This window comes from Cryptomeria japonica, chromosome 3 (genome assembly GCF_030272615.1).
Source record: "Cryptomeria japonica chromosome 3, Sugi_1.0, whole genome shotgun sequence".
Classification (NCBI taxonomy): Eukaryota; Viridiplantae; Streptophyta; class Pinopsida; order Cupressales; family Cupressaceae; genus Cryptomeria; species Cryptomeria japonica.
This window is the reverse complement of record NC_081407.1, coordinates 632,305,769-632,313,997: the sequence shown is the minus strand read 5'-3', so window position 1 is coordinate 632,313,997 and position 8,229 is coordinate 632,305,769. Positions and strand designations below refer to the sequence as shown.

At 40.7% G+C, this 8,229-nt stretch overlaps 1 non-coding gene across 1 annotated transcript; it reads left to right on the top strand.

The window, feature by feature from the left end:
• The first annotated feature begins 351 nt into the window (after positions 1–351).
• TRNAN-GUU (transfer RNA asparagine (anticodon GUU)) lies at positions 352–423 on the top strand. Its single transcript has one exon. It is a non-coding gene; the product is annotated as a tRNA-Asn (tRNA).
• The last annotated feature ends 7,806 nt before the right edge of the window (positions 424–8,229 follow it).

The window sequence follows — 8,229 nt, the reverse complement described above, 5'->3', positions numbered from 1 at the left end:
AGGGGTCATATTGTTTCATATGACCCCTTTAAGACACCATATGACCCTTTACGACTCTATATGATGTCGTTATGGTCATATGACCCCTTATGACACCATATGGTGTTTTTAGGGGTCATATGGTGTCCTAAGGGGTCATGGGACACCATATGACCCCTAAGGACAACATATGACCCCTTATGACACCATATGGTGTCGTTTTGGTATTATTAGGGGTCATATGGTGTCGTAAGGGGTCATGGGACACCATATGACCCCTAAAGACAACATACGACCCCTTATGACACCATATTGGGTTGTTATGGGTCCTATGGTGTCCTAAGGGGTCATATTGTGTCATACCTTCATTATTCCTTAGTAGCTTAGTGGTAGACCAGTCGGTTGTTAACCGATTGGTCATAGGTTCAAATCCTATTTGAGGAGAGCTCTTTTCTTCAAGCACTTGCTATTTATGAACAAATAGAAAATTATTGTTTCAAATTATGAATAAGATATTGTTGATAAAAGAGATCGGACCATAAAAAGAGTAAACAATTGTCCAATTTCTAGAGCTGAATTGGAGTAACCCTTTATTTGCCCCGACACATTTTTTTGAAACTTTTTTAAATTTCATTGATAGTTTTATCTACGACCCCTTAGGAAACCATATGACCCCTTAAGACACCAAATTGTGTCGTTATGGGTCATATTGTGTCCTAAGGGGTCGACCCCTTAGGACATAATATGACCCTTTATGACTCTATACGGTGTTATTATGGGTCATATGACCCCTTAAGACACCAAATTGTGTTGTTATGGATCATATGGTGTCCTAAGGGGTCATGGGACACCATATGACCCCTAAGGACAACATACAACCCCCTATGACACCATATTGGGTCATTATGGGTCCTATAGTGGGTCCTATAGTGTCTTAAGGCGTCATATTGTGTCCTACAACCCCTTACGACACCATATGACCCCTAAGACACCAAATTATGTTGTTATGGGTCATATTGTGTCTTAAGGGGTCATGGGACACCATATGACCCCTAAGGACAACATACGACCCCTTATGACACCATATTGGGTCGTTATGGGTCCTATAGTGTCCTAAGGGGTCACATCGTGTCCTACGACCCCTTAGGACACCATATGACCCCTTAAGACACCAAATTGTGTCGTTATGGGTCATATTGTGTCCGAAGGGGTCATGGGACACCATATGACCCCTAAGGACAACATAAGACCCCTTATGACACCATATTGGGTCGTTATGGGTCCTATGGTGTCCTAAGGGGACATATTGTGTCCTATGATGCCTTAGGACACCATATGACCCCTTAAGAGACCAAATTGTGTTGTTATCGGTCATATTACATCCTAAGGGGTCATGGGACACCATATGACTCCTAAAAACAACATACGACTCCTTATGACACCATATTGGGTCGTTATCGGTCCTATGGTATCCTAAGGGGTCATATTATGTCCTACGACCCCTTAGGATACCATATGACCCCTTAAGAGACCAAATTGTGTTGTTATGGGTCATATTATGTCCTAAGGGGTCATGGGACACCATATGACCCCAAAGGACAATATACGACCCCTTATGGCACCATATTGGGTCGTTATGAGTCATATGGTGTTGTAAGGGGTCATATTGTGTCCTACGACACCTTAGGACACCATATGACCCCTTAAAACACCAAATTGTGTCATTATGGGTCATATTGTTTACTAAGGGGTCATATTGTGTCGTATGAGCCCTTTAAGACACCATACGACCCCTTAGGACATAATATGACCCTTTACGACTCTATGTGGTGTAGTTATGGGTCATATGACCCCTTAAGACACCAAATTATGTAGTTATGGGTCATATGGTGTCCTAAGGGGTCATGGGACACCATATGACCCCTAAGAATGACATATGACCCCTTATGACACCACATTGTGTCGTTATGTGTCCTATGGTGTCCTAAGGGATCATATTGTGTCATACAACCCCTTAGGACACCATATGACCCCTTAAGACATCAAATTGTGTTGTTATGGGTCATATTGTGTCCTAACGGGTCATATGGTGTCCTAAGGGGTCATGGGACACCATACGACCCTTATGACACCATATTGGGTTGTTATGGGTCCTATGGTGTCCTAAGGGGTTATATTGTGTGCTATGACCCCTTAGGACACCATATGACCCCTTAAGACACTAAATTGTGTCTTTATGTGTCATATTGTGTCCTAAGGGATCAAATTGTGTCCTAAGGGGTCATATAGTGTCCTAAGGGGTCATGGGACACCATGTGACCCCTAAAGACAACATACGACCCCTTATGACATCATATTGGGTCGTTATGGGTCCTATGGTGTCCTAAGGGGTTATATTGTGTCTTATGACCCCTTAAGACACCATATAATCCCGTAAGATACCAAATTGTGTTGTTATGGGTCATATTGTGTCCTAAGGGGTCATGGGACACCATATGACCACTAAGGACAACATACGACCCCTTATGACACCATATTGGGTCGTTATGAGTCATATGGACAACCAATAAAGTTGTTGATGCACTATTAAACACAAGAAAGGGACATCCAACAAAGTTGCTGATGCACTAAGTATGAGAATCATGACCATGCACGAGATTCAATTGCAAAGTGTGGGTTTGAGTGAGTTAAAAGACCTCTACAAGGATGATAAGGATGTTGTAGAGATATATAATGTTTGTACTGATTTTTCTAATACTCGACATGTCTCTTATTCAAAATACATGGTACAAGAGGGTTTTTTGTTCAAAGGTCATCTTCTTAGCATACCTCAATGTTCTATGAGACAAAATATTATTCAAGAGAAGCATCAAGGGGGTCTAGGAGGTCATTTTGGCATTGATAATACTTTGGAGCAGGTTGGCAGGTTTTATTATTGGCCCAAGTTGCAATCAGAAGTGAGAAGATTTGTACAACAATGTACCATCTGCCAAAGAGAAAAAGGAACCTCAAGTAATGCAGGTCTATATCAGCCCTTGGTCATAACTCAGAGGCCTTGGCAATGTTTGAGCATGTATTTTGTGTTAGGTTTGCCTAGGACACCAAGACAATTTGATAGTGTGTATGTGGTAGTAGATAGGTTCAGAAAAATGGCACATTTCATACCTTGCAAGAGTACCAATGATGCCACCTATATTGTAGGCCTCTTCTTCAAAGAGATAGTTAGAATTTATGGTCTTCCATTCAGCATTGTGAGTGATAGAGATGTAAAGTTTTTGAGCCACTTTTCGAGGACACTTTGGAGGAAGTTGGGCACCAAGTTATCTTCCTCATCTACCTATCATCCTCAATCAGATGGTCAGACAGAAGTACTCAACCAATCATTGGGTAATTTGCTAAGATGTCTTACCAAGAAACATGGGCAAACTTGGGATCTAGTACTTGGACAGGTAGAATATGCATATAATGACTAAGTGAACCATAGCACCAGTAAAAGTCCTTTTGAGATAGTGTATGGATTCCATCCTAGGGGCATATTAGAGCTCAGAGATCTCATTTCAATGGCACCCAAGAGTGCACAAGGGGAGAACTTTGTAGAAGGCATTAAAGAGGTACATGATAAGGTAAGGCAGTCCTTACTACAAATATCCGAGCAGTACAAGGTTCAAGCTGATAAAACAAGGAAGAAGCTACAATTTTGAGTAGGAGACTTAGTGCTGGCATACCTCAGGAAGGAGAGATCCTATCAAGCTCATGATGAAGAAAATTGGACCTCTCAAGGTGGTGCACAAGTATGGGTAGAATGCCTATGAGGTTGAACTTCCACCTACCTTGGGGATATCTCCTATCTTTAATGTATGTGATCTCTATCCATATAAGGGAGAGTCACCAATAAATCAGAAAGACATGTCATCACTGGTTCATGAAGATTGGGTAAGGAATTTGCCACCCAGTCAATCAGTTGAGTTAGAGAGTATCTTGGATACCAAGATAGTAAAAAAGAGAAGGAAGGGAGTTTACAAGAACTATCTAGTTAAGTGGAAAGGGTTACCAGATTCAGATGTCATGTGGATGTCAGAGGCATGTATACTTCAGCATGGAGTGGATATTTCAAACCTTATAACTCAAGGGACTTGAGTTCTTTGACCTAGGGGAGTATGGTGCAGGGAACCTAGCACTCCAAGAATGTAATATTTTATTTTCTTTTATTTTTATGTGTTAATGTGTGATGTAATAATGGACCAACCATTGAGGACTCAGTAGAGCCATGGTTGAGTTGTCCAAATTTTGGTTTGAGTCAATTGTGCTCGGGATGTTGTTAACCTGAGAAGTGAGATGCTTAGGTAGTTCATAGGAAAAATACTTTAGTTGAATGTATTCATGAATTAGGAGTCAATTGAGTTTTTTTTAGGTCTTCTAGGGTGTTTGAGGACCTTTAGGAGTCTTAGAATGCAATAGAATGCAAAATTGCATCTTGGAGCAAAAGTTGTCAAAAGTTGTTGAGCAGGATTTTGCAAATTCTTGCAAAAGTTGCATTCTTGGTTATGGGCATTAGGTAGTTGGTTGAACCAACTAAAACTAGTGGATATAAGCCGAATTTCACTTCATTGTATGGTTTGGAGGATTGGAAATGCAAGAGCAAGTTATTGGTTTGTAAAACAATCTTGTTTCCATCGGTTTTTGACAGTTTTGTATTGTTTTTCATTGCTTGTACGGTCCAGTATAGAATATATGGTGTAAAATCATTGCCATCTTTGTATGTTCATTATATTTTGTTTCAATCAGGTTGATTTGCATGTTTGATTGTTCCAGGTTGTAAAGATTTCTCTCATTCTTTGCAACTAGGAGCAAAACCCTTGTAAGTGGGGTTTAAGAGAAAGAAATGGCTCTAGCCTAGGCATTATTTGATGGCACTTGTTGAAATCATTAAGAATGCTAGGTTAGGGTCTGTACATAGTTTTGGAATAGAGTGTGTGATGTTGTAGGTCCAGGAGGAGGAGAAACAATGAAGACCTAGGCTCACCACTGAGAGTAGGTGAGTTAGGACAATAAGCAAAGTGCGATTTGTGAGCACATGGACATTGATGCAAGCCCAAGTGGAATATATATGGAAAGCCCTTAGAGTGTCCTTGAAGTTTCCCAAGGTTGTTAGAGTAGGAGATTTGACTGGCGAAGGGTTCTAGACCAAGTTTGTCAATCCACTGGTTAAGCCTAAAACCCCACAAAATAGTGCAACGTTGGAAACCACACCTGTATAGATAACCTAAATGCAATTTTCTAGTATTGTATATAACTTCCAAAAGGGTATCCAAATCCATGATTTATTCATAGGCTTGTTTGGGACTTTTGCAAATTAAACCCCAAAAACTACTACAGAAGGGTTGATGCAATTAGGTCTATTTAGGTGCCGGTAGAGACCTAGAAGGCTTGAGAAACCATGGCGATGGATTTGGTGAGACTTAAACTTCAAAACACAATGAAGACACCTTATTAATGCATTGGGAAACCATAAGAAGAGTTGGTGTGTTAAGATCCTAGCTGGAGTGGTTGGAGCCCCAGAGAAGCGAGTGTGAGTAACTGAGGTGACAACCTCAAGTGGAGGAGTTGATTGTCCAAAAACCATTGACTATACCTAGGAGGAAAGTAAATAAGGTTCAGAACTTGGAGGTCTCATTTCCATAACCCTTACCAAGTTCCATAGGAAGGACTTGAGTAGTTGTAGGTTTGAGTAGGACAGGTGACTCAAGAAGGTGAAACAAACAAGGCTCCAAGATTCTCTGCATCAGAGTGGTATCAGAGCCATTCTTTGAAAGATTCGGTGTATTTCAAATTGTGAAGAATTAGAAGAAAGTTCAATGCCTCCAAGGAAATGACTCTAGAAGCCATCTAGTAGATGGTGGCAGAGATGATAGAAGGATTGAAGGATACAAAAGGAAGCAGAGGAACCAGAGAGGTAAAGAAGGAGAAGGGAAAGGTTAAGATAGAATAGGGTGATGATACTGATGAAGAAGTGGAAGATGGAGAGGGACCAGCAGCAGTAGCTATGCCTCAAGACCAAAAGTTATCCCTAGATGTAGTCAAATCCATTTCTAAAGACAACCTGGATGGATTACCCACATATGGAGGAAACCTCAATGGAGAAGAGTTGCTAGATTGGATAGAAGCTCTCAATAATCACTTTGATTACAAAGAGGTATCAAAAGTGAAAAGAGTCAATGTGGCCAAATCAAGAATTAGAGGATCGACATTGGTTTGGTGGAATATGATGCAAGAAGAAAGGATACAAGAGGGAAAAAAGAAGATAACATCATGGGAGCGTATGAAGATCAAACTTGAGGCACAATTCCTTCCAGGAGATTATGAAGTTCAAATTCATAAGAGACTACAAAATCTGAAACAAAGGGAGTTATATGTCAATGCATACACTGAAGAGTTCCATAAGCTTAGTTTGAGGGCCAGGAAGCATGAGAATGAGGTGGAGAAGTTGGCCAAGTATATGAATGGCCTTAGACAGAATATACAAGATGAAATAAGTATCCTCACACCAGACACTATCTATAAGTTTTTTCAGTTGGCCCTAAGGGAAGAAGAGAAGATCAAAAGGAGGAGCGAGCAAAATCAGAAACATAGGGGAGGAAAGAATTTCAGAGGTAGAGGGAACTTTGGTAGAGGGCATAAATCACCAAGAAGTGAAGAGCAGCAAGGCCAAGAAGGTAGTGGAGACTCCCAGAGAGCAACATTTAGAGGATCCTATAGAGGAAGGAGCAATTTTAGAGGCAGGTTTGGCAACTCAAGTAGAGGAAATACAGTTTTCACTAGTAGATGTTACCATTGCAATCAAGTTGGGTATATCATGAGTAAGTGCTCGGGGAAAGCCTCAAGCTCCACAAGTTCATACATGGGGGAAAGAAGAGCTCAATTGTTGTAAGAGGAGGACACTCAGAGTGTAACTTCTTCAATCAGCAAAGCAAGCCCAGTGACAGAGGGAGAAAATTTGATGATGAGGAGAACAATGCTCAAGAGCCACCACAAAGGAAAAGCTTGTTTAGGACCACTTGTAGGTCACATGGGAAGATTTGTAAAGTGATTGTAGATTCAGGTTCCACTGAGAATATTGTCTTAGTTGAAATGGTGGACAAACTCAAATTGAAGAGATTGCCTCACCTCACTCCCTATAAGGTATCATGGCTCAACTAGGGTCAACATGTACTGGTTGATGAACAAGAATGGGTGGATTTTGAAATTGGTGAGTACAAGGACAGATTATTGTGTGACATATTGCCTATGGATGCTTGTCACTTTTTGTTGGGTCGTCCATGGCAGTATGATGTGAAAGCTACTCATGATGGGGAGAAGAACAACTATCTTATCACCAAGAATGGGAAAAAGTATCAAATGGGTCCACTACCTGAACCAAAGGAAGAAAAACAAATAGGCTCAAGTGTGATGTTGGTGAGTGGAAAAGAGTTTCTCAAAGTGTTGAAACAAGAAGGACATCAAGGCCATGCTATAGTGTTGAAACTTAGTGAAGAAGCTAAGGCGGATCCAATGAGTGAAGTGCCTCAAGAGGTGCAAGAACTACTCAAACAATGTGCAGAAGTGATAGGGGATGACTTACTTGATTCCTTGCCTCCAATGAAAGATGTAAATCATCAAATAGAATTAATACCAGGGGCCAATCTACCAAACAAAGCTACCTACAAAATGACACCTAGTCAAAATGAAGAGATCATCAAAAAAGTGCAATAACTCTTGGACAAAGCGTTTATCAAGAAGAGTTTGAGTCCATGTGTTGTTCCTACTATTTTAGTGCCTAAGAAGGGAGGCAAATGGAGAATGTGCATGGACTCTAGAGCAATCAACAAGATTACCATAAGGTACCGATTTCCCATGCCAAGGATTGAGGACCTATTAGACAATCTAGGAGGTGAAATCTACTTCACCAAGGTGGACTTAAAGTCATCAGACCTAGAGATGAATGGAAGACAACCCTTAGAACCAATGCAGGCCTATATGAGTGGTTGGTAATGCCATTTGGCCTCACCAATGCACCTAGTACCTTCCAAAGGCTCATGAATGAAGTCTTAGTTGAGTTTATTGGTAGATTTGTAATTGTATATCTTGATGACATTTTGATCTACAATAGGTTCAAGGAGGAACACCTCAAGAATTTGGAGTTGGTTTTGAAGAAGCTGAAGGAGGCTCAACTCAAGATTAACCTTGAAAAATGTGAGTTTTTGAAAATGGAGC